A 25,666-nucleotide genomic window follows, 5' to 3' on the forward strand; every position below is an offset into this window, starting at 1 on the left:
AACATTAAAAGTTTATATATACGTATAAAGCCTTGGACTGCAAGTAACTTGTTCTGCGAGTGTCCTGCAAGACGAGCAAACATTTCTAATAAACTTCAACTTGATAAACAAGCGACGTCTTGCACTACGAGTAGTACATATATTGAATGTCACATAATCACAGCTCAGCCAATGATTCTCTCTCTCTCTCTCTCTCTCTCTCTCTCTTTTGCTGTAGGATTGTGCATGATCATTAATGCAATGTCACATTTCCAAGAAATCCTCAAAAGGAGGCAAAAGCAAGTCATTGGATAGGTTCCTTGTTAAAGTTGCATGAAAAGAAAAGGATTCCAGTGAGCCAACAGATAGCGTGGTTCGCCTCGTTAGTGATAGTGAACGTTGTCCTACACAATAACCCTCCTCTCTCGCCTCCCTCACACCAGCCACGAAGGTTTTCAAAGGGCAGTGCAGGTTAATTTGTTTATTTTTCTTTATAGTTTGTATTTTCTTTATTATTTGGTATCATATTACAATATTGTAATCGTTTTTATATGAATTTTTTTGGGTTGTGGAATGAATCATCTGACTTTCCATTATTTTCCATGGGGAGATTCACTTTGATATGCAAGTGCTTTGGATTACAAGCATGTTTCCGGAATGAATTATGCTCACAAACCAAGTTTTACCATATGTGTGTGTGTGTGCGCGTGTGTGTGCGCGCACATATATATATATATACACATATTGAATTACATGTGCATCAAAGTGTTAATTGACTTTTATCTCTTTGTAAGAGTAAAATGTACACACCAGACAAAATCATCTGCAAAAGCACCTGCCCACTTTTTGCTGTTTGTCCGGCAAATATGGTCACCACACATTTATGAGACAACTAGGCAGACAAGGAAAGGAGGAGCATTCGAAATTTTTAGAAACCGAATGATGAATAAACCCCACTCTGATGTGGACACGATTATTATCTCCATTTTAGTGACTAGGAGACAGAGGCGCTGTGTAACTTGCCCCAAGTCACGCTGCTTGTGGGGAGGTGGCCTTCGTGCCCAGCCAGGTCTGAACCTGACACTGTTGTCCCTAAAGCTACAGCTGTGTCACTTCCTCAGAGATGCTTTGCCTTGTGACCCATCTAAGACTACCTTTGCCCTTCATTTTGTCTCCTCTTAGTTCGTATTATTTTCCCCCATAGTGGTTATCACCAGGTGACATTATCTTCTACACCTGTTTGTATTCTTTTTATTGACTATCTTTCCCTCCCAAAAATATAAACTCTGTGAGAGGGGCGCCTGGGTGGCTCAGTCGGTTAAGCGTCCGACTCGGCTCAGGTCATGATCTCGCGGTCCGTGACTTCGAGCCCCGCGTAGGGCTCTGTGCTGACAGCTCAGAGCCTGGAGCCTGTTTCGGATTCTGTGTCTCTCTCTCTCTCTGACCCTCCCCCATTCATGCCCTGTCTCTCTGTGTCTCAAAAATAAATAAACGTTAAAAAAAAAAAATTATAACTCCGTGAGAGGTTTTTCTGCTTCATGTATCACTGATAAATGCCCAGAAAAAATGCCTGACATATGGTAGGCACTCAGGAAATATTAGGTTAATGATATAATAAATAAAACTAATTTTAAACACAAAGGAATGTATGTAATCCTGAAGAGAAAAATAGCTCTATACGAGTGCTCTAAATAGGATACTTTCTCTCTTGATTTGACACCAGAGGCTAGGGAAAATTTGTCTTCCTCATTAAGGATCTTTTCAAAATCTTCAGCTGTGTATCGGGAAAACAGAAAAATGCTTGCGGGCGACGTTATTTTAACAGGGTCATCTAGAATTTCCTATTCGATTCATGCCCTTAACAAGTTAGTAATTGAACTAATAACTATAACGGTTATCATGAAAATGACACTGTCTAGTGACAACTCAGCATTCTGAGCTGGTGTGTCAGAATCCTCTCCAACCTTTGTAGACGGCTGCCCCGTGTTATCCCGGTGTGGACGGCTGCCCCGTGTTGTCCTGGTGTGGACGGCTGACCCGTGTTGTCCTGGTCCGAAGGCACTTTCATCACAGTGCTGACCTGTAGCCTGTATATAGCAGTTATCCCAGGCGGTTAGGACAATATTCCCCAAAGTGTGTTCCAGGGAAGGAAATGTTTTACTTGAAATCTTTTATTTTTGGGGTGCTCTTAAAAAACATAACCGATACTATCATGAGCGGGCCCCACGGAAGCCTGAGGGTCCGGAGGATGACACTGCACAGAGAGTCACTTAGAGGTAACCATTTCTTCAATTAGTCCCCAGCTTCGACGTCATTCTTCCCACACCCCAGTCCTTCACACGCCTCCCACCTCGGTTCAGCCGAGTGAGAATTTCCAGACGGAGGGTTGCCAAAGAACGCTGCAGCCGAGTCGGAGAAGTATGGACCACAGACGGGCAACTCTGGCCCGGGGTGGGGGGTGGGGAAGAGTGAGGACGGCCAGCTCTGACTCCTTGGATGAGCTGCTCAGCACGTTTGTGCCTCCAGTTCCTCCTCTCTAAAATGGAAATAACAGGGGCCCCTGGGTGGCTCAGTCAGTTAAGCGTCTGACTCTTGATTTGGGCTCAGGTCACGATCTCACAGTTCGTGAGTCTGAGCCCCGAGTCAGGCTCTGTGCAGACAGTGTGGAGCCTGCTTGGGATTCTCTGTCTCCCTCTCTCTGCCCCTTCCCTGTCCACTTGTGCACGTGCATGCTTTCTCTCTCTCTCTCTCTCTCATAAATAAATGAACGAACATTTAAAATGGAGATGATAATAGTACTTATCCAACAGGGTTGGGATGAGTATTAAGTTAATACATGCAAATACCTTTTAAATGTTAACTGTCCCTCCCTCACTAGAACATAAGCTTACTGAGTGAGGGCAAAGCGTCATCGTGTTTTGGGTTCCGTGCTGCCTCCCTCCCCTCATCTAGCTCAGAGCTGGCTCGAGGTGAGTGCTCATGAAAGTATTGGAGGCATAAATGGATGACAAATGCCAGCACAGCGTGGGTTTGTCCGGTAACAAAGTAGGAAGAGCAGCGACTCAACCTCAAGAACCACTGATGAGGGATTTCTAGCTAATGACTGAATTGAAGCACCAGGGAAGGAAGAATTCTTTGATCGGCAAATCAAGCCAGGGATAAGGGAGACAGAACCACCCCCCCCCCCCCCCCCCCCACCGAGGACTACCTCTGGGTGTGAACCAGTGCGTGGCACATAGAGAATCAGAATGAGGGCCACCTTTTCCTTGGTGGCTCTTGGATAAAGACACCAATCTCCTTGGATTAGATAGTAAGAGAAAAACAAGGTTCCAGTTTCTCAGATATTTGAGGACAACTGACAGGAGGGTTGCTACGTCTCTTTCCCCAGTGCCACTCGCCCATCTCGAGACCTCAGCCGCCCTGTCACATGACTCTCAGACTCCTCATTGCCCCGACCCCTCACCCCTAGTCACCTTCTGGTGGCCTTCACGTGCAGTTCTGGACCGGAAACTCTGATTTACCCAACCGACCGGCACAGAGAACAGCAGAAGTTCTAGAAACCACACTTTTATCAACACCACCTAACGAGCTGTCATAGCAACTACCTGACACGGTTCACACTCAGTTGACTCACGGGTGACTCATGCTGAGTCACTAAACTACCATGTCCGGTACACGGACATTTCTTTCAACTCAGGTAGCTGTCTGTTAGGTCCGAAGAGCGGAATGTCTTGAGTTGGGCCAGGGCAATATTTTTTTTTTTGGAAAGTTATATTTATATTTTTCCATTACAAAAATACAATTATGTAACTGAAAACTTGGGAAAGAAAGGAAAGACATCATCCATGATCTTGCCCCCCCCCCCCCACTTCTGCAATCACTGTTAATGCTTTAGGAAATTTTATGGCAGGTTTTTTTCCATGCCTCTATAGAGATACTCAAATACTATTTAATTTTATATCCTTTTTTTTTTTTTTTGGCGAACTTAGCCTTTTCTTATCACTTATAATGGCTGAATAATATTCCTTCCTGGGAATTTACACAGTTTACTTAACAATTACCACCCGATCATTAAATATTAAGGTGTTTACTCTTGTTTCATGCTACTAAGTAGTGCTATAATAAACATAATCTTGAGTGTAGATTTTTCAGAATTTACAATTATTTACTTTGGCAAATTCCCAGAGGCAGACTGGCTCACACACTGGAATAAGGAAGATGCTGACCTTTTTTACCAGGGACGAGCAGGCTTGGTTGTTTTGCGGGCAAATCAGGTTACCCATTTTTAAGTAAGCCTTGAAGTAATTGTTATTATTAATTTTTTTTTTCAAAAAGCAAATATTCTTAGGGAAGCTAAGGATGAGGCAGAACTCAACCCTTTCGAGAGCCAAGCCTTGTGGCTTCTTGTTGGAGCAGGTTCCTGGCTTGCTCCCGCCTGGTGAGCACATGGGATGAGAGAATGAACGTGCCCTTGTCTCTCTTAATACTCTGAGATCTAGCATCTGTATTGCACGTCGAGGTGCAGGGGAAGGAGAACTGATGGATCCTATTGGCCTGTCTCCCTGTTTAGCCCACCCCCACCCCATTTGTCCAAAGCCCGTTTTAATGACTGTCAGCCTAATCCATGAAGGACGGGATTGGCCCGCACGCTGGGGTCTCATCTCCAGACACATGAAGCCTGGGGATCAAATCACCTTTTCCCTGCCCTGCATCCCTCCCAGATCTGCCAGGAGGCCAAGGGACCCGTGGCTCCTCAGCCCCCTGAAACATTAGGTAGAAAATTGGGGCCGCAAGAAAAGCACATCACCGCACTCATCAAAGATGGTCCATAATGACTCGGGAGTCCCTTCACTGACTGGCCGGAGAAATAAACACGAGCCGGAGGCTGGACACGAGCTGTCGTGCAGTTTGTTCCCCTAAGAATAAAAACCCACGAGGGGCGCCTGGGTGGCTCAGTCGGTTAAGCATCCAACTTCAGCTCAGGTCATGGTTTCGAGGTCCATGAGTTCAAGCCCCGTGTCAGGCTCTGTGCTGACCGCTCAGAGCCTGGAGCCTGTTTCAGATTCTGTGTCTCCCTCTCTCTCTGATCCTCCCCCCGTTCGTGCTCTGTCTCTCTCTGTCTCAAAAATAAATAAACGTTAAAAAAAAAAATTAAAAAAAAAAAAAGAATAAAAACCCACGGGCGCCATTCTTCCTGCCCGGGTTGGCTTTTCATCCTGAGGAGTCTGATACCGTGTGCCCCCCCAAAACCTCTTAGGCCCCTTGACATTGTCGCCTTTGCAGATATTTATTTGTTTACTTACAATTTTTAAAATAACTATTTTGAAAGAGAGAGAAAGAGTGGAGTAGGAGCAGAGAGAGAGGGGGGTCAGGGAGAGAGGAAATCCCAAGCAGGCTCTGTGCTGTCAGCACAGGGCCCTATGCGGGGCTCGATCCCATGAACCGTGAGATTGAGACCTGAGCCGGAATCAAGAGTCCTTAAGACCCGAGTTTAACGATCTGAGCCACCCAGGTGCCCCCACAGGTATTTCCTTTGAAAACAGGAAATGGCTAAACTTCCGGTCAGCACAGATGACACTGTCTGAAAGAAGCAGGCGAGAGGGGCTGGACGCAGGACAAAACTGCCGTCTGCCCGGTGACTTACAGACCCCGTCACAGTGGTCTGAGATCTTGGGAACCTTCCTGCCCTGTGCTTTTCTGTCTTTGATTTAGGAGGTGAAAAAAAGGTGGACAGGAAGTGGGGAGGAGACAGCGGCCGGGCATTGAGAGGCCTAATTGTCTCCCACTGAGCGCCTGTGGGGGCCTAGAAACTTCCAGTACCTACCCTATAGCCCGGATGCTGTGTCCCCACAAAATTCTTATGCTGAATCTGAACCCCTAGGGTGATGCAGTAGGAGGTGGGGCCTTTTGGAGGTCATAAGGGTAGAGCCGTCGCTGATAGGATTCGGGCCCTCGCGAAGAGAACCCAGAGAGCTTCCTTGCTTCTTCCACCACGTGAGGACCCTGAGAAAGTGGCCGTCTCTGAACCCGGAAGTGGACTCTCACCAGACACCAAGTCTATGGAAGCCTTGATCTTGGGCCTCCGAGCCTCCATCCTCCAGGGAAATAAATGCTTGTTGGCGAAACCTTCCAGTCTATAGCAGTTTTATTATAGCGGCCCAAACAGGCTAAAGCAGACAGTTAAACCCAGAGCTCGTTGCCTAAACCCCAAGTAAGCAGGGCTGTGTCCTCAGGGTGACGGCACAGTATAAAAGGTAACAGGTTGGGTGAGGAAAGGTAGTCCCCTCTTTGCTTCTAGCTCCCAGGACAGCCTCCGGGAAGTCACTCCGACCTTCTGCGTTTAGGGTGCGTCATCTGTGAACCGCATTTCGTGGAACCTTGGATATGTGGCATCGAGGTGCTGTTGCAGCTGTAGCAGCCTGTGATTCCGTGAAACCAGCTGTTAACTGCATGATGGACTTCATTCTAGAGACCATGCCCAATCCAGCAGCCCAGGCCATTTTCCATGGAAAGAAAGACGAGTGTGACTGTTCCTGTTCCCTGACAATGAGTCCCATTTAATCTCACTGTAATAACAGAGCCGTCATTTCTACAACCTCTTTGTGGACCGTCACGTCGTCCTGTCAGGCGCGCTGGAAACCTCCGGTGATTGTAGGTCCTCCTGGGATGTGGGTGGCGGGGGGGGGGGGGGGGACCTTCCCCAGGGAACACCTGTCAACGAAAAACACGGTGTTTCATTCTGCCGCTATTTACAGCTTGAGGCCCTTTCTCTCCCTAAGGCTCCATGCTTTTGAGATTCTGGTTGCGTTCGACAGACATTACATCAAATCCCCACAGAGAGGAAATACAAGGTACGTGCTGCGCACGTTACGGCGAGGCCATGCTGGGCAAGCAGATGGGCTTTCCCGTCTCTGGAGGCCCTGAGGTCCGGCACCAGGCAGGGGCCCGAGCTGACGGGCGCCAGCCCCCACCTGCCTTGCTGGAGTCAGGTCTGGAAAGGGCATCTGCCTTCCAGGTGAAGAAAGCAAATGATATTCTAGTGTTTTCCTTTGTCACGTCAGGGTACACTTTCAAGTCTTCTGGAAAAATTACATTTCGTCGTGAACGCAGTGAGTGAACGCGTGCAACTTTGATTCCCGACCTGGCTCCTTCGGGGTTATCATTCCCGGCTTGGCTCTCGCCACCAAAAGAGAGCAGCTTGGATGTCAGAATGCTATGAATTCCACTGCCTGTTAGGTTGCTCACAAATTGCCGGGCTATCAGGGGAGGGCTGGGCTTTAAAGCATCTTTTATTGGCCGCCAGCCACAGTTTCACATACTATTGGAATTCAATATTAGCAATGACTTCTTGGAGACAGGAAGTGTCTGAAATTGCCCTGTCTAGAAAAATAAGGGTCGATGGATTTCTTAATAAATACGTAGAGTGAGGACTTCTGTGAACCCATGCTGACTAATGCCGAGTGGTCATTAAATTGAACGTGTTCTTGGTTTTTCAAAGCCAAGTGAGAACAACCTACAAACCAAATGTTTTCTCGCGAGAGGCGGAGTTGCAAGAGCTTGCCGGGGCCGGCCCTTGCCGGGAAGTGGGCTGGTCTCTCTCACACTCGCTCACTTTCTCCCAGGAGCTGCTTCTTTCCTACTGGTTATCTTGGAGACAAAACTGGAGCTTCTGACAGGACCTGCCTCTCATTTCTCTAAACCTATTAGCGGGTAAGGTGTGGCCATGGATTTGTCAAATAGTATTGAGTGGTTCTCATGAAGAGGTCCTGTGGATACAATAGCCAAGAGAGGCCCAATCCCTGTCCTTTTAGATTTAGTCTAGAGGCAATAACGGAACAAGATCATCACTAGCTTGGGGATGCCGTAAGAGCTTCTGAGACACAGCTCCCTAAAGGGAGTGAAGTGATATCTAAGGTACTTCCTGAGGGTTGCTGATGAAGGCAGATATGTTTGTGTCCCAGGCAGAAGGGGCTAAATGCTACAAAGCCGTAATAACCAAAACAGTATGGTTTTGACCGAGAAGCAGACACGTAGATCAACAGAACAGAACAGACAGCCCAGAAATAAATCCATGATTATATGGTCAGTCAATCTATAACAAAGGAGGCAAGAATAGAAAACGAGGAAAGACAGCCTCTTCAATAAATGGTGCTGGGAGAACGGGACAGCTACGTGCAAATGAGTGAAACTGGACTGCTTTCTTACACCATACACAAAAATAAACTCAGAAGGATTAAAGACTTCAATGTAAGAGACCTGAAACCATAAAATTCCTAGAAGAAAACATAGGCAGTAAGCTCTTTGACATCGGTCTTAGCGGTTTTGTTTGTTTTTTTTTTTTTTTCTGTCTTCTCAAAAAAGAACAGCAAAAGCAAAAATAAACAAATGGGACGATAACAACCTAAAGAGATTTCTGCACAGCAAAGGAAACCATCAACAAGATGAAAAGGCAACCGACTGCACGAAAGAAGATAGTCACAGATGACGTATTTGATAAAGGGCTAATATCCAGAATATATAAACAACTCATACGACTCAATATCAAAAAACAACCAACCTGCTTGACAAGGGGGCAGAGGAACTGCATAGACACTTTCCCAACGAAGACATCCAGATGACCAACAGGCACACGGAAAGGTGCTCAACATCGCCGCTCATCAGGGAAATGCCAATCGCAACCACAACGAGCTGTCACCTCACACCTGTCAGAAGGGCTAGCCTCAAAAAGACAAGACGCAAGTGTTGGCAAGGATGTGGAGAAAAGGGGAACCCTTGTGTGCTGTTGGTGGGAATGGACATCAGTGCAGCCACTGCAGAAAACAGTATGGAGGCTCCTCAAACAATTAAAGATAGAACTATCGTATGACCCAGTAGTTCTACTTCTAGCTATTTCCCTGGAGAGAACAAAAACTAATGAACTATGTTCATTATTTATCATAGACGAGATATGAAAGTAGCCTAAATTTCCATTGATAGATGAATAGATAAAGAACAGATGTACCAATGGGATATTACTCAGCCATGGAAAAGAAGGAAATCTTGCCATTTGCCACAACATGGATGTACCTAGAGGCTATTATGCTAAGTGAACTAAATCAGACAAGGAGAAATATCTTATGATTTCACTTACTTGTGGAATCTAAAAACCAAAACAAAGGAATAACCAAAACAAAACAGACTCATAGATACAGAGAGGACACGAATGGCTGCCAGAGGGGAGTGGTGTGGGGGGGGGGGGACAAAAGAGGTGACAGCGGTTAAAAGGTAGAATCTTCCAGTTATACAATAAGACAGAGGGATATAATGTGCAGCCTAGGGAATACAGTCAATAATCCTGTAACAACTTTGTACGGTGACGGATGGTGACTAGGCCCAGTGGGGTAACCATTTTGCAATGTGCATAAACACTGAATCACTGTGTTGTACGCCCGTAACTAACACAACATTGTATGTCAATTGTTATTCCATTTAAAAAAAGAAAAGAAAAACAGGAAATCCAGATGTCTGTGTAAAATCCCCCAATATTTAAATATTGGCAATAGGGGCGCCTGGGGGGGCTCGGTGGGTTAAGCGTCCAACTTCAGCTCTGGTGATGATCTCACGGTCCATAAGTTCGAGCCCCGTGTCAGACTCTGTGCTGACAGCTCAGAGCCTGGAACCTGCTTCAGACTCTGTGTGTCCCCCTCTCTCTGCCCCTTCCCCGCTTGTGCTCGGTCTCTCACAAAAATAAGATAAAATAAAATAAAATAAAATAAAATAAAACAAAAACATTAAAAAAGTGTTAAATATTGGCAACAAATTCAAACGCATGTAAGGCATGTGCCAGGCCAAATCACACAGCCTCGGGGTTATTTTCTGTTCAAGGACCTCTTTGTGACCTCTCAGTGGGCGCTTTTTGTTGTGATTTTTTAAAACAATTTATTACTTCATTGCATCACTTGGCCTTTTTTTTTTTCTTTTTTCTTTTTGCTTGTTTTAACTATTTTCATTCCAGTTTTTCTCTGGGGAAGGAGGGGAGTGTGGTAGGTGTCTTCTGTGAACCCCACCCAAATCCATTTTCCATCTTTCTCTACCTTGATTTGTGTGCTGGGAACAGTAACAGCGTCTCTTGTTCAGTGACTTCCATTAGGATGCGCTGACAGGGGTCAAGGGTTGGGAAGAAAGTGCGGTGAGAGCACGTACCCCTCCGGGTCTCCCCCCGCCCCTCCCCCCTGCTGCTCCTTCTGCGGAAGACACACTCTCCAGGCTCTGGAACCTGCCCCCTGCTCTTGGCCCTTGTAGGGCAGGTGAGCTAAGGAGTCTTGAGACCATGACCTGTCGGTCTCCTTCAATCTTGTCCGAATCTTCATGAATAGCCCCTTCGTGAAACTCTCAGAAGGTGCATAGTGTGAGGGTCTGAGGGTCCCATTTGCTGCCTGCCAGGGCCTGTGACTAGAAAAGGACGAAGTGATCTAGAGTAGAACACGGGAAAATTGGAGAATTGTTTTTGTGAACAGAATATCAATCCCACGTTGGTTTCAGAGGATGAGTGTTGGTAGTACAGACGGAAGATATTTACCACGACATGAACAGGGCGAGTGTCTAGAGTCCCATTCATCCAGTCACCTTCACTTCCCCCGCCATGACTTCGAACCCTTGGTTTAAAGCAGCTCCCGGCATTTTCGTGGAGAGCGCGTTCATCCCGCATGAACGTTGTTCTTTCCAACGTGGAAAGTTCGCCCTAGCTGGGAGGGGAGCGAGGCATTTCGCAGAAGCCTCATCCCCCTGCTCCCATGACTGTCTTTTTCCGTCTCCTTCGCTGGTTCTTGCTCCTTGAAATGTGGCCGCGGTTTCTCTAAGCAGGACAGAGAAATGGTTAAGGGCCATTGCTTTGAAATTAGGTCCATTTGTGCCCAAGCCTCAGCTGTCCTCACTCTCCCTGGGTGGCTGCAGACACGCCAGCTCACCTCTCTGAGTTTCAGTTTCCTCCGAATGCAAACCTCGAAGGGCGGCAGGACGGATTAAACAAGAAAATGCAAAGAAAGCACTTAGCATTTGTCCTGGCGCAGAGGGGGCCAATAAATGGAAGAGATTATTAACAGATCAACCCCTGTTGCCCAGGAAGCTGTTAACTGTTAGCAGTTAGCGTGTGAATGCGAACATCTGCCCGTTTCCAGGACGCGATAAGCGTGTCTAGTGTAATGACCCTGAAGCGACACACAGTTCGAAAGCCCCTTCTGGATCAGCAGCGCAGGACTGAGGCGTGTTCCGTCTGGAGTTCGGTCTATTCTCATTGTTTCCACCTTTTGAAAATTCTGACCACGTGATCTGTCTCCGGTCCCCTGGAGCTCGTCCCATTTTGCGTTTCTCGAAGACTCTGAGGTGACGTCTGCAAATGCCACCAGCAGTTTGAGGTTACAGTTCCCCTGCATCCAGAGACCGAAAGTCGTTGAAAGCAGCGTGTTGCCTCCTTCTGTCTTTTTACGGATGGGGGGGCTGCACTTGCCATTCTATGTCCGAGCTTCAGTGAGGAGCCCGTTCGCTGGGATGACAAATTTCACCTTAGAATCAGTACCTCCCTTGCTGGGACCTTCAGGCCAAACGCGCTGGGTTGGAAGAAAGGAAGGCTGAAAGGTAGTGGTGATTCAGACCCAATAAAGCCGACTCGGAGTAAAAGGGAAAATATGGAACCTTCTCTCAGCGGCCATTGCCAACTTTGTCTTTAATGTGAGATCTGGGGGCACCGGGGTCGCTCCGTCGGTTAAGCATCTGACTTCAGTTCAGGTCGTGATCTGCCTGTTCGTGAGTTCGAGCTCCTCATCTGGGTCTGCGGGGACAGTGTGGGAGCCTGCTGGGGATTCTCTCTCTCTCTCTCTCTCTCTCTCTGGCCCTTCCCTGCTTGCTTGTTCTCTGCCTCTCTCTCTCTCTCTCTCAAGTAAATAAATCAACTTAATGTGAGATCTGATTCATTTAAAAAATTTTTTTTAATTTTTTTTATGTTTGAGAGAGAGAGAGAGAGTGAGCAGAGGAGGGGCAGAGAGAGAGGGAGACACAGAATCCAAAGCAGGCTCCAGGCTCTGAGCTGTCAGCACAGAGCCCGACGCGGGGCTCGAACTCCTGAACTGAACAATGAGATCATGACTGAGCTGAAGTCGGAAGTCCAACCCAGTGAGCCACCCAGATGCCCCGATTCATTTTAAAAACGGAATTGTGTGCTCTACACCCTCCCCCCAAATAATTCCACCCCTGGGGCTCTTACTGAGGGGTGGGTTGGTACAAACAGACAGAAACCTGGATTATAGGCTGCCCCTGTCCTATTGCACGGCTCTCAGTTCCTGACCTGTAAGTTTCACCAAGAAAATCAGCAGTGTTTTAGCCGGCATTTAGTGAATATTTTCTATGGACCAGCGGTTTAGGAAGACTGCCACTTTAATTCCCCCAAACAAACCTATGAAATGGAAACTGTTGTCGTTGTCATTACCGATGACAGACCAAGCCCGAGAGATGTTAGCGTGGTCTGGCATTGAAGTCCCTTCAGCCCATGGCAAGTAAGGTCAAAAGGGCTCACACAGCTAAGTCAGCACCCCATGAGGTGCAAAAAAGCCACGTGTCGGCTCAAGGGGGGGGTGGTTCTTAGCAGCGGGCGGGCCTGGCAGGCTGCCTTAGCAGGGAAGGAGAGGAAGGACAGAGCAGAAGACGAGGTCAGGAGGGCCAAGAGCACAGAGGTCTGGAGACGGGAATGCCTTTGACGCATCTGAGAAACTGTGAGAAGACCAGTTTGGCCAAGGTGAGCAGTGGATTATGGGCTCAGAGAGACTGGCAGGGGCGGGTCTTTGCCAAGTGGGCTTCAGTAAAGATTTCTGATTTGATTCTGAATGTGATAGAAAGCCATCAGAGTTTTGAGACTGGGGGTTCCTTGGTAAGCTGGTGTTTTAAACAGGAGAGTGTCGCTGCTGTGGGATTCGTGTGTAGGTGGGTGGCAGGGGAGGCAGGGAGATGGTTTGGACAACTGTCACATGCAGGTGACAGGTGATGGTGGCTTGGACCAGCGGGGCGGTGTCAGAATCAGGATCTGATCTAACGGCCGAGCCGGCAGGACTTGGCTGATGGACAGGAGAGGAGAGGTGAGGGAAGAAAGGTGTTGCCGAGGACTCCTAGGATTTGGGCTGAACAACTGGGCAGGGGGCGGGGGAGGGGAGCAGAGAGGTCTGCTTGGGGCACGGGAAGTCTAAGATGGCCATCAGACCACTCTGTGGAGATGCCAAGGTGGCCAAAGCACTTATTTTATGGGCGGGTAATTTTATGCGCTGACCTGGCTGGGCATGGTGCTGCTACTTGGTTAAATACCAGTCCAGGTGTCGCTGTGGAGGTGTATTTTTTTTTAGATGAGATTAACACTTAAATCAGTAGACTTTGAGTGAAACAGATTACCCTCTATCCAATCAGTTGAAGGCCTTCAAAGACTGAGGACCTTCGAGGAAGGAGGAATTCTGCGAGCAGATTGCCTTCAGAGAAGACTGCAACATCAACACTACCCTGGGTTTCCAGCCAGCTGGCCTATCTTGCAGATTTGAGACTTGCCAGCCCCACGACCATGTGAACCAATTCCTTAAATCTCTCTCTCTACACACACACACACACACACACACACACACACACACTCATATATGTGTGCGCCTACATCCCATTGGATCTGTGTCTCTGGAGAAGCTTAACTGATACGCCACTCTAAACCTCCAAGAGGGGCGCCTGGGTGGCACAGTCGGTTAAGCGTCCGACTTCAGCCAGGTCACGATCTCGCGCTCCGTGAGTTTGGGCCCCGAGTCGGGCTCTGGGCTGATGGCTCAGAGCCTGGAGCCTGTTTCCGATTCTGTGTCTCCCTCTCTCTCTGCCCCTCCCCCATTCATGCTCTGTCTCTCTCTTTCCCAAAAATAAATAAACGTTGAAAAAAAAAGATTAAAAAAAATAAACCTCCAAGAAAAGAGACTTGAGATAGAAATTTAGGAGTCGTCAGCGTGGAGATCAGAAGGGTCCAACAGAAGAAAATGTGTGCGTCACTTAGAGACCTCAAAACTTTCCAGCAGTCACGCTAAAAACAAGGCATGAGGAAACAGGTGACACTCCTTTTCACGCACTCAACTTCATCCAGCGGAGCCAACCTTTTGCCATGTCAGCATCTAATCAATACAAAAGTATTAATGAGCTACTCTACTTTTTTTGTTTTTTTCCATACTAAGCCTTCAAAATCCGGTGTGGATCGACACGGACAGTACATCCCAGCGTGGACTTGTCCCACTTCACACGCTCCGTGGCCGTGCGCGGCTGGTGGCTACCATACGGGACAGCGTGGGGCACGACGATACGGACACCTGCGGGGTTGGGCGGGACCACGTTGAGATGCACGTGCAGATGGGGAAGAGAGGACAGAGACAAAGACTGAGACTGGGGCTCCCGAGTGTTTCCAGGTTAGGAAAAGAAAGAGGACCCAGCGAAGGAGCCTGAGGCCGCGTGTCCAGTGAGCAAACGAGACACGCGAGCGTGGAATCCTGGAAGCTCGAAGCACTTACAGTGTGTCAGGCCGTGCCTCCTCACAAAGGTGGGGTGCACAGCAGGTGAGCAGAGCACAGGCAGGAGTTCATCTCCTTCGTGCAGATCTGGAGGATGACCGGATCATCATCTGTAATCTCAGTCCGCCCCCCGCCTTGGGTAAATGAGCAAGACCGTCCAGGTGCCCGCCCTCCGGCTTCTCTGTTCATGCACAGGACTGTGCCTACCATGTGGGGCGAATTCGGTATGGGCCACCCTTCGGGGAGCTCACAGCTTAGCCAGGAAGAAAGCTAGAACGGAGTTGCATTTCTGGCAGGGCTTAGGTACATTCTGGCATCAAGAAGAAAATCAAGTATAATCAAAATTATTCTTGGGGGGGGAGGGGAACATCCCCCAGGGAGGAGGCACGTTGGCTGGCATCTGAAACACAGCCTCTCAAGAAATACAACAAAGCCGGTTTCCCCGCAGCCCCGGAACAGATGGCTGTTTTCTGTGGCTGAGCACCAGACGAAGCATTTGGCTTGACTTGTGTTTTGAGGTCACGTTGTATGAAAAATATGAATCCTAGCTCTAAACGCCAGCGTGTGAGATGCTCCCGGCAAGAGAGGATCGGAACTGGGTACGAACGTTTGCAGAGCCGCACTGCGGGGCACCTGCACATGGTGGGGGACGGCGGGCAAGATCACACACAGGATGTTGCTTTTTATGTCACATGTTCTTTTGAGCACCTACAGTCGAATTCCCTCGAGCTATGTGCGGGTGAGGGGACCCAACTGCAAAAAAGACAATTACGATGCCATGTGGCAAGCGTGATGCTCTTTCGGAGGAGGTGAAGCATGTCAGAAGATGCTGGAAGAATCTTTTCCCATGAGCCCCCAGCCTTCTAGAGAGGCTGGTGGGGCTCCTGGTCTTTGCCTACGTGGACGGTGAAGCGAAAGGAGAGTCGTGCGGTTTCAGTCCCGACCCCGATTCTCTTGTCTTCGTAAAGGGAAGCCTGGGAGAGGCCCCGCCCCTGGAGGGCCCTCTAATGGCCCTGCTGGGGGGCAGGGAGGAGGCAGGGCACCAGGCTTCCCACTCAAGTCCAACCAGAGTCGCTGCGCCCCAATCCCGGGTAGAGCCTCCCCCCAGGCGGGTTCATTAGTCCTGAGCCCCGTACGGGGCTAGGTCTGCCCACGCGATCCGCTGGGAGTTGCCGTCACAGCTATTTATTGGATGATCCCAACCCCTTCCCCTCTTTATCTTGTCACCCCCTCCCAGAGCCTCTCTGACAAGCCCACCGCAGCCCTATCACCTGTTGCAGACAGACTTGCTGGGCTCAGCTCACGGGAGCTCACTTGGTATTTACCTGCAGGCCCCATGCACCGGCAGCCGAGGGTGGAAGACGCCTACCTCTCCCTCCAGCTTCACCAGATGGCGCTGGCCCGGCCAGCCCTGCCGGACCTCCTTGCCAGAGAAGGAGACAAGGCGAGCCTGCAGCCGGCAGCCAGCTCCCGAGGCTGCCCAGCTCAGGTGTCCCCAGACAAGCTGTCCACGGGTAGACGCGTCCCAGGATGCCCGGCGACGTTGACTATTGCATGGAGTTTGCTGAATAATCGTGACCCTTCTAGAGCTCAATTCTTCTCAACCCTGAACCCCCTACAGTAACCTTGCCCCGTCCCCGGAAACCAATTCTTCTGCTTGTTTGTATGAGTTCCATCTTTCGGTGCCTCCTACCGGGGACACGGTTACCATGTAAATGGTACCTTAACACCATTCCGGCAGTTCTTCCCGAATGGAATTTTCCAACAACTTTTATTTCCAGGAGTCCCGCGTATCCAAAAGACACAACAGAAAAAGAACCCACAGAGGCAAACGGTTACTAAGAATGAATCGTACAATCACAGAATTGAAAGCTCCTTGACACGTCGTCTGGGCCTCCTGCCTCAGGCCTTCTCTGGCTCCCAGCGCGCAGACAAAACCACCTGCCGGAAGAAGAGACCTGACCACATCTTAGGAAATAAAAAAAAAATCTAGGGCACTTGGGTGGCTCGGTCGGTTAATGTCTGACTCTTGGCTCTCACAGTTGGTGAGTTCGAGCCCTATGTCGGGCTGTGTGCTGACAGTGTGGAGCCTGCTTGGGATGCTCTCTCTCCCGCTCTCTGCCCCTCCCCCGCTTATGCTCTGTCTCTCTCAAAATAGATAAATAAACTTGAAAGAAAGAAAGAGAGAAAGAAACCTGGAGCAGGGGACTGCCACTTTCTCTGCTAAGTTCCCCAGTCATCTGTCCTCACACTGTCACTCTTCAGCCTCTACCTTCATTTCTTGTTACATTTTCTTTATGGTTTTTATTACTCTTGGAAGCTTGTTTGTCACCTGCCCACATCCATCTGCAGCCTGGGGGCCTCTGGGGGACATGGATGGACCCTGGTTCAGGGAACATAGGAGGGGCTGGAAGCTGTGTCACGATGAGCCAGAGAAGCAGACGTCTCCAGGGCTGGAGATGGCGCTGGCCCGGGGCCTCTGCTGACGGCCCGGGCCCCCTCTCGGCCTCCTCACTCCACACATGCGCATTCTGCCCGCCATTTATAAACTAGAGTTAAAAAGAAATCAGATGCTACCTAAACCTAAGACATCCAAAGGAACAGAAGAACCAAAAAGAAACGAAGAAGGACAGGATATAAGAAGGAAATTTAAAAAGATAAAATAATTTGTGTTATGAAGAGTATGAAGATAGATGAAAAACTAAAGCACGGCTAATAAAAGGATGTTCACTTAAATTAAAATGATTTATGGGGCGACCGGGTGGCTCAGTTGGTTAAGCCTCGGACTTCAGCAGAGGCGGTGATCTCCTGGTTCTTGAGTTCCAGCCCGGCCTCCGGCTCTGAGCTGTCATGACAGCCGAAGCCTGCCTCGGATTCTCTCTCTCTCTCTCTCTCTCTGCCCTTCCCCCACTCCTGCTCTGTCTCTGTCTCTCTCGAAAAATAAATACACATCAAAAAATATATTTTTTTAAATAGAAGGGAGAAATTCAAAACAGGGCAGGAAGGAAATTAAGGTAGTCAAACACGGATAAAGTTATAGACCACAGACCAGAAGCCTTAAATACTTAGAAAGGTAAAATAAGCAATAGCCTGTGTGCAAATCGATAGCATATCTTCAAACAGTGCAAACCAAAAAAGGCTCTTGAGGCTAAGGCGAAGGAAGGAAGATGCTGGCAAGTGGAGAGCAGCGGTGGGAGTTTCTGGAGCCTCCTCTGACTGCGTGGCCCGCAGCGAGGGTCCCCCCGGCGGGCACCGCCCTGGCCTGGGCTCCAGGGGGACCCTCCGCCGGGCCTCGGGCAGCTCTTCTGGTCTCTCGGCCCCTCGGGAAGGGCTGCTGAGCTCCCCGAGGGCCTGCCCTCCAGACTGGCGGCCTGCCAGCGATCAGCCCGGGTCTGGCTCAGCCCGGAGCCCGAGGGACCCAAACTGGAGTGAGCGCCTGTCCCCGTGACGCTCTCTGTCCCCGCCCACCCTTGCAGCGGGGAGCATGACGCACGGGGACGTCCACACTCGTCTCCAGCCGGGTACGAGTAAGGTCGGAAAGCCCTCCGGGGCGGCAGGAAAGCACCAGAGCGGGAGGACGGAAGACAGAGCGGGGAGAGAAACCACGTGGACACCTTAGGACGTGCCACACCCCGGGGGGCTGTGGCTTCACAAATCCGCTTCTCTTAGAGCTGCCTCGCGGTTGACCGGCCGCAGCGGGAGTGGTGCTGTGCCCATTGCACGTATGGAAGCCCTGAGGCCCGGGGCCCTTTCCCTCCCCTCGTTAGCGTCTGCGGGACCGGTGCGCCGAGCTGGCTTCGGAGCTTCCCGGGGATTCTCAGCTCCAGCCAGGGGAGCGGATCCGTGCAGTCAGTCCCCGCGGGGGCTCCGCTTCACTCTCCGGACGCGCCCGTTACCCCGGCTTTCTGTTCCCCAAATACGAAAACATGCGACTGCTGGCATAAGCTGTGCAATGCTGTGGCAGGATCCTCGCACGGAATCGTGACACCGAGGCTTTTCTCTCCAGGAAGCAAGTTTATTCGTGCTGGCACGGGCTCACTCCGCTGGGTTTGTACCCAAAGAACTGAGCCCCGAGCGCCACGTGGCGTAGGTTTTTTTTTTTTTTTTAAATGTTTCTATTTAGTTTTGAGACAGAGAGAGACAGAGCGTGAGCAGGGGAGGGGCAGAGAGAGAGGGAGACACAGAATCGGAAACAGGCTCCAGGCCCCGAGCTGTCAGCACAGAGCCCCACGCGGGGCTCGAACTCACAGATGGTGGGATCATGACCTGAGCGGAAGTCAGAGGCTCAACCGACTGAGCCACCCAGGAGCCCCAGTAGGTTTTTATACATTTTCTACTTCCGTGTCTCCCACATATGGTAACTCACAAACGCGTAGTCTGAGTGAGTGGTCTCGTGGTACAGGGTCGTGAGGAACGTTGTCACCTACGCGGATAGTCAGGTTGCCTTGAGGTTGTTTTTGTTTTTTCTCTCCTGAGGGAGGGGACCCGACCACGGTGCTCCCCCCATTTTGCCCACGAAACAAGGACACCACCCACCGTGCTGTGCTCCTCGCCACGACACCACCCACCGTGCTGTGCTCCTCGCCACTGAGAGCTTCCCCGGCTTCCCCAGGACCCGGATCCTGTCCCTGCAGGGCCTGCCGTTGGACTGTGAGTGGCACAAGGAGAGCGACAAGGCAGGGCATAATTAATGGCCAGTGGGTGCAGGGATACTGAAAGCGATGAGCTCAGAGGCAGATCTGGGCTCAGTTGTGACCTTGGGCACGGGTTTCTGAACCTCGGGCTTCTCGCCTTTAAGCCAGAATTTATAATGAAGTCCACTCAAGTGTTCCTTGAGTTCGTTTCTGGACAGCATTCCTGCCACATGGGGGTCCTTCAGTGAAGGGTGGCTCTGACCACAGGAAGGTTAGGAATGGGGGCGTGGACAGAGCGGCAGGGGCCGGGCTCTCAGAGCTGCACCCTGATGGGCGCTAGACTGGGATGACGTCTCTGCCTCAGGGCAGCGCGACCAATTCCATTTTTCTGGCTCAGTGGTCCTCAACCAGGGGCAAATTTGACCTCCGGGGGCCACTTGGTGTTGTCTGGAGACATTTGTCACACCAGGAGAGGAGGAAGATGTGCGGGTGGCCCGTAGGGTAGAGACCAGGGATGCTGCTCTACCTGCAGTGCCCAGGAGAGACCCCACAACTAAGAATTATTGGGCAGAACATGACCGTAGCGCCCACGTGGAGAAACTCTGACTAGATTAAGCTGCAGATCTCCATGCATTCAGGGGGCAAACATGAACAGGCATGTTTTCCTGGGCACTAACCCCCCAGAGATTCTCAGGAAGTTTTGGGAAAGTTCCCCCACCTTGCAATAGCCACACCCCAGAGATCCAGAAACAGGTGTTCCCTGACCCTGGCACTTTAAGAAACTGTTCTACAAAGTGGAGACTAAACTTGGCAAGTATGTGACAACTGACAGAGGTTTTGCATTCTGAGGTTTTCCAAACATCCCTCCCCCTTCACGCCCCCCCCCCCCCCCCCCCCACTGACTGCACTGAGCCCTCAGTCATCTTAGGTCAGCGGAAGCAGAAATACGGGGGATCTGACTTGCCCACAGTTGCCCACAGTCTGATAGCCACCAAGTGGCAGAATTAGGACTTGAATCCCACTGCCTTGCAGACGATGACAAATATCTGTTGGCTGGATGAATAACTGAAGACACAAACAGACAAATGAATTCAAGTTCCTTGACTTGAAAATTCATTTTCTTTCCGTTCTTGCATGATAACTCTTTAATTATCTCATAAGGTGCTTAGGAATTGAGATAATGAAACCGAAATGATAAAAGTTACAATAAAATGTAATATGCGTAAAAATACGCTTTTTTGAACAACTGATTTTGAAATTGTCAAGACATTCACACCCACTAATGAAAAATTATCTTAGTCCGTGACCCTGAACTTTCAAAGAGAGGTTTAAACTGAGAATAACTAGCATCAGCAATCAGACAACAAAAGGAAATCAAAGGCGTCAAAATTGGCAAAGATGAAGTCAAGCTTTCGCTCTTTGCAGATGACATGATATTATACATGGAAAATCCGATAGACTCCACCAAAAGTCTGCTAGAACTGATACATGAATTCAGCAAAGTTGCAGGATACAAAATCAATGTACAGAAATCAGTTGCATTCTTATACACTAACAATGAAGCAACAGAAAGACAAGTAAAGAAACTGATCCCATTCACAATTGCACCAAGAAGCATAAAATACCTAGGAATCAATCTAACCAAAGATGTAAAGGATCTGTATGCTGAAAACTATAGAAAGCTTATGAAGGTAATTGAAGAAGATTTAAAGAAATGGAAAGACATTCCCTGCTCATGGATTGGAAGAATAAATATTGTCAAAATGTCAATACTACCCAAAGCTATCTACACATTCAATGCAATCCCAATCAAAATTGCACCAGCATTCTTCTCGAAACTAGAACAAGCAATCCTAAAATTCATATGGAACCACAAAAGGCCCCGAATAGCCAAAGTAATTTTGAAGAAGAAGACCAAAGCAGGAGGCATCACAATCCCAGACTTTAGCCTCTACTACAAAGCTGTCATCATCAAGACAGCATGGTATTGGCACCAAAACAGACACATAGACCAATGGAATAGAATAGAAACCCCAGAACTAGACCCACAAACGTACGGCCAACTCATCTTTGACAAAGCAGGAAAGAACATCCAATGGAAAAAAGACAGTCTCTTTAACAAATGGTGCTGGGAGAACTGGACAGCAACATGCAGAAGGTTGAAACTAGACCACTTTCTCACACCATTCACAAAAATAAACTCAAAATGGATAAAGGACCTGAATGTGAGACAGGAAACCATCAAAACCTTAGAGGAGAAAGCAGGAAAAGACCTCTCTGACCTCAGCCGTAGCAATCTCTTACTCGACACATCCCCAAAGGCAAGGGAATTAAAAGCAAAAGTGAATTACTGGGACCTTATGAAGATAAAAAGCTTTTGCACAGCAAAGGAAACAACCAACAAAACTAAAAGGCAACCAACGGAATGGGAAAAGATATTTGCAAATGACATATCGGACAAAGGGCTAGTATCCAAAATCTATAAAGAGCTCACCAAACTCCACACCCGAAAAGCAAATAACCCAGTGAAGAAATGGGCAGAAAACATGAATAGACACTTCTCTAAAGAAGACATCCGGATGGCCAACAGGCACATGAAAAGATGTTCAGCGTCGCTCCTTATCAGGGAAATACAAATCAAAACCACACTCAGATATCACCTCACGCCAGTCAGAGTGGCCAAAATGAACAAATCAGGAGACTATAGATGCTGGAGAGGATGTGGAGAAACGGGAACCCTCTTGCACTGTTGGTGGGAATGCAAATTGGTGCAGCCGCTCTGGAAAGCAGTGTGGAGGTTCCTCAGAAAATTAAAAATAGACCTACCCTATGACCCAGCAATAGCACTGCTAGGAATTTATCCAAGAGACACAGGAGTACTGATGCATAGGGGCACTTGTACCCCAATGTTCATAGCAGCACTCTCAACAATAGCCAAATTATGGAAAGAGCCTAAATGTCCATCAACTGATGAATGGATAAAGAAATTGTGGTTTATATACACAATGGAGTACTACGTGGCAATGAGAAAAAATGAAATATGGCCTTTTGTAGCAACGTGGATGGAACTGGAGAGTGTGATGCTAAGTGAAATAAGCCATACAGAGAAAGACAGATACCATATGGTTTCACTCTTATGTGGATCCTGAGAAACTTAAGAGAAACCCATGGGGGAGGGGAACAAAAAAAAAAAAAAAAAAGAGGTTAGAGTGGGAGAGAGCCAAAGCATAAGAGACTGTTGAGAACTGAGAACAAACTAAGGGTTGATGGGGGGTGGGAGGGAGGAGAGGGTGGGTGATGGGTACTGAGGAGGGCACCTTTTGGGATGAGCACTGGGTGTTGTATGGAAACCAATTTGACAATAAATTTCATATATAAATAAAAAAAAAAAAAAAGAAAAAGAAAACATTAAGAAAACTGAATAAAATAAAATAAAATAAAATAAAATAAAATAAATAAAAAATAAAAAAAAAATAAAAAAAAAAATAAACTGAGAATAACTGACATTAATGAGCAACACAAGTGTTGTCTGTTTCTAACGATGTTTTATTTTTTATTTTTTTAATGTTTATTTTTGAGAGGAGACAGAGCGTAAGCGGGGCAGGGGCGGAGAGGGAGGCACAGAATCCCAAGCAGGCTCCAGCCTCTGAGCTGGCAGCATAGAGCCCGATGCGGGGCTCGAACTCACAAACTGTGAGATCAGATGCTTAAATGACTGAGCCACCGAGGTGCCCCTAATGATCTTTTATGTATTTATTTTTTAATTTTTTTAACGTTTATTTTTGAGACAGGGAGGGTCAGAGAGAGGGAGACACAGAATCTGAAACAGGCTCCAGGCTCTGAGCTGTCAGCACAGAGCCCGACACGGGGCTCGAACTCACGGACCGCGAGATCATGACCTGAGCCGAAGTCAGCCGCTTAACCGACTGAGCCACCCAGGTGCCCCAATGATCTTTTATTTAAAAGAGAAACTACTTAGGGGTGCCTGCTTTGGATTCTCTCTCTGCCCCTCCCTCGCTCACACCCTCTCTCTCAAAAATAAATAAACATTTAAAAAATTTTTTAAATAAATAAAATAAAAGAAACTATTTAGGCTTCTAAAGAGTTAAAAACCAAGGTTAACATTTTTAAATAAGCACTTTAAAAGTTTGCCCTCTGGTGGACAGAGGGGAAAACGCATACGATGTTCAGAAAAACATGATGCCTTACCTAAGGCCGCCCTTTGCCTCCGGAGCTCACCTGAGCTCATTCTCCCCTCAGAAAACAGGACAGCTGCTGCTTTGCGCTGAACTGTGTCCCTCTCAAATTCGTATGTTCGAGCCCTACCCCAAGAACCTCAGAATGTGACTCTATTTGGAGATAGGGCCTTTAACGAGAGATTAAGTTAAAATGAGGGTGGCCCCTAATCCCATCTGACCGAAGTCCTTATAACAAAAAGAAATTTTGACACACGAAACACCAGGATCTTGATGCGCGGAAGAAAGGCCATGTGAGGACCCAGCAAGAAGATGGCCGTCTGCAAGCCAAGGAGAGAGGCCTCTGGTGAAATCAAACCTACCAACACCCTGATCTGGACTTCCAGCCTCCAGAACCGGGAGAAACACATTTCTGTTGTTTAAACCACCCAGTCTGTGGTCTTTGTTACACAGGCTCCTGCAGGCTGATGCAGACTGATACACTGAGGAACAAGCTTCCCGGTTGTTGAGAAAGTTAAACATTTGGTATATCACTAAGCATCTAGTCTTTAAATGTGTGTCCTAGCAAAGGGCCTCTTTGGGGCTGACTACAGTCTAAGTCAGGTCAAAGTCCAGCTAGCTATCCTGCGAAGAGGTCAAGGCCTCCTCGCGGAGCTCACACAGTAGGCAGCATGGGCTCTCTCTCCAAACGAGCATTTACTTCCCTGTCTGCCTCCTTGGGGGCCCCTGGTAGGGCCCTGTCTCTCTATTCACTGAAATTTTAAATGAAGAAAATTTAGAGCCATCATTTATGTCTGCTTTCAAAACTTATATGTGGATTTCATAGCAAATACAGAAAAGCAAAAATTGGGAAATGAAATCCAACAATAATTCTCTTACACTCAGAACCGATCCCACTAACATTTAGTTCTCACACTGGGATTTTTTTTTTTTTCGTGACTAGAGGTGCAAGTTTAGGTTCATTTGCAGAAAGGAGAATCATCTTCTACATATTGACTTTAACCTCTTTTTCACCAACAATATATCATAAACAGCTTTCCACATCATCAAATATTATTCTACAACGTAATTTGTAACTTTTGATTTTTTGTAAGTTTATTTATTTTGAGAGAGAGAGAGAGAGTGTGTGTGTGTGTGTGTGTGTGTGAGCACAGGGGAGGGACAGAGAGAGAGGGAGAGAGAGAATCCCAAGCATTGCATCCACACTGCCAGCACAAAGCCCAATGCGGGGCTCAAACCCACAGAATGGTGAGATCATGACTCGAGCTGAGATTAAGAGATGACACTTGACTGACTGAGCCACCCAGGCTCCCTGCTAACGTTCGAGTTTTAAATATAACTTTAACGACTGGTGAATGGGGGGGAAATGCCTATACTCCCAAACAATAAATGATCAAAAGCAGACAGGTGGCAGGAATAAGGCTCTGTCTTAAAGTGCTCTCTCTCCTTTTAGACTGGAGTGCGAGGATGATGATTTCACAGAGAGCCGATGGGAAATTAACCAGGGTAGAGGGATGAGGGCAAAGAAGGTAGAAGTCCACACCTTCCCAGAGCACAGCTGAAAAAGAAACCACCAGAAAAGAAGGAAGGAAATAAAAAGATAAGTAGAGAGAGCTAAAGAGTGAAGAATATGATCCTTGAAAAGGAGTGGAGACAGACTAGTTGGCTTATCTATCGAACACCGTGAGCAGCACTTAAAACACCTAACTGGTCTCCCCCCTGTTGCCAACAGCACCCCATCCATTGGTGTGTGCTCGGGAAATACAAGAAACATGTTACATTTGACTTGGAAAATAGAGGCAGATCTGCTGAGGGAGTAAGATTTATCTAATGCTTTACAAAGTAAAGCTTAAATAAATTGGAATATTTTGTTGCTTACCTCTGGTTTCCCATGAATGGAAATCTAGAATGATCTATATTGGACATACATTCAGGGTGCCTAGTTTGGGCTTCTTCCTCATCTACCACTTTGTCAAGGAATAGGGAGGGGTGTTTTAATGAGCTCTATTTAACCATACGAGAGTGATGCTTTTTGTGTTGGAAATGGACCGAGACCCTTGTGGGTGAAGACCACATAATGATAGTAAAAGTTGTCCTAGGTTCACGGAGCGCATTTTAAGAGAATTTTTCAAGCCACCCATGCTGGTACCTGGCTTGTTCATTCCTGGTGCCGCGTCCTTTCCATGATTATGCTTCTAGTTGCTTCCTTACAAGCCTCCACGTCTCTCTGTGAACTCTTCTTGGCCCCCTGTTGTGCCCTCCAAACACAAGCATGCCGAACCCCCCTGCCTGTGTGGGTCCTGCTCACCCC

This window comes from Puma concolor, chromosome A1 (genome assembly GCF_028749965.1).
Source record: "Puma concolor isolate L17-30 chromosome A1, mPumCon1.1.hap2, whole genome shotgun sequence".
NCBI lineage: Eukaryota > Metazoa > Chordata > Mammalia > Carnivora > Felidae > Puma > Puma concolor.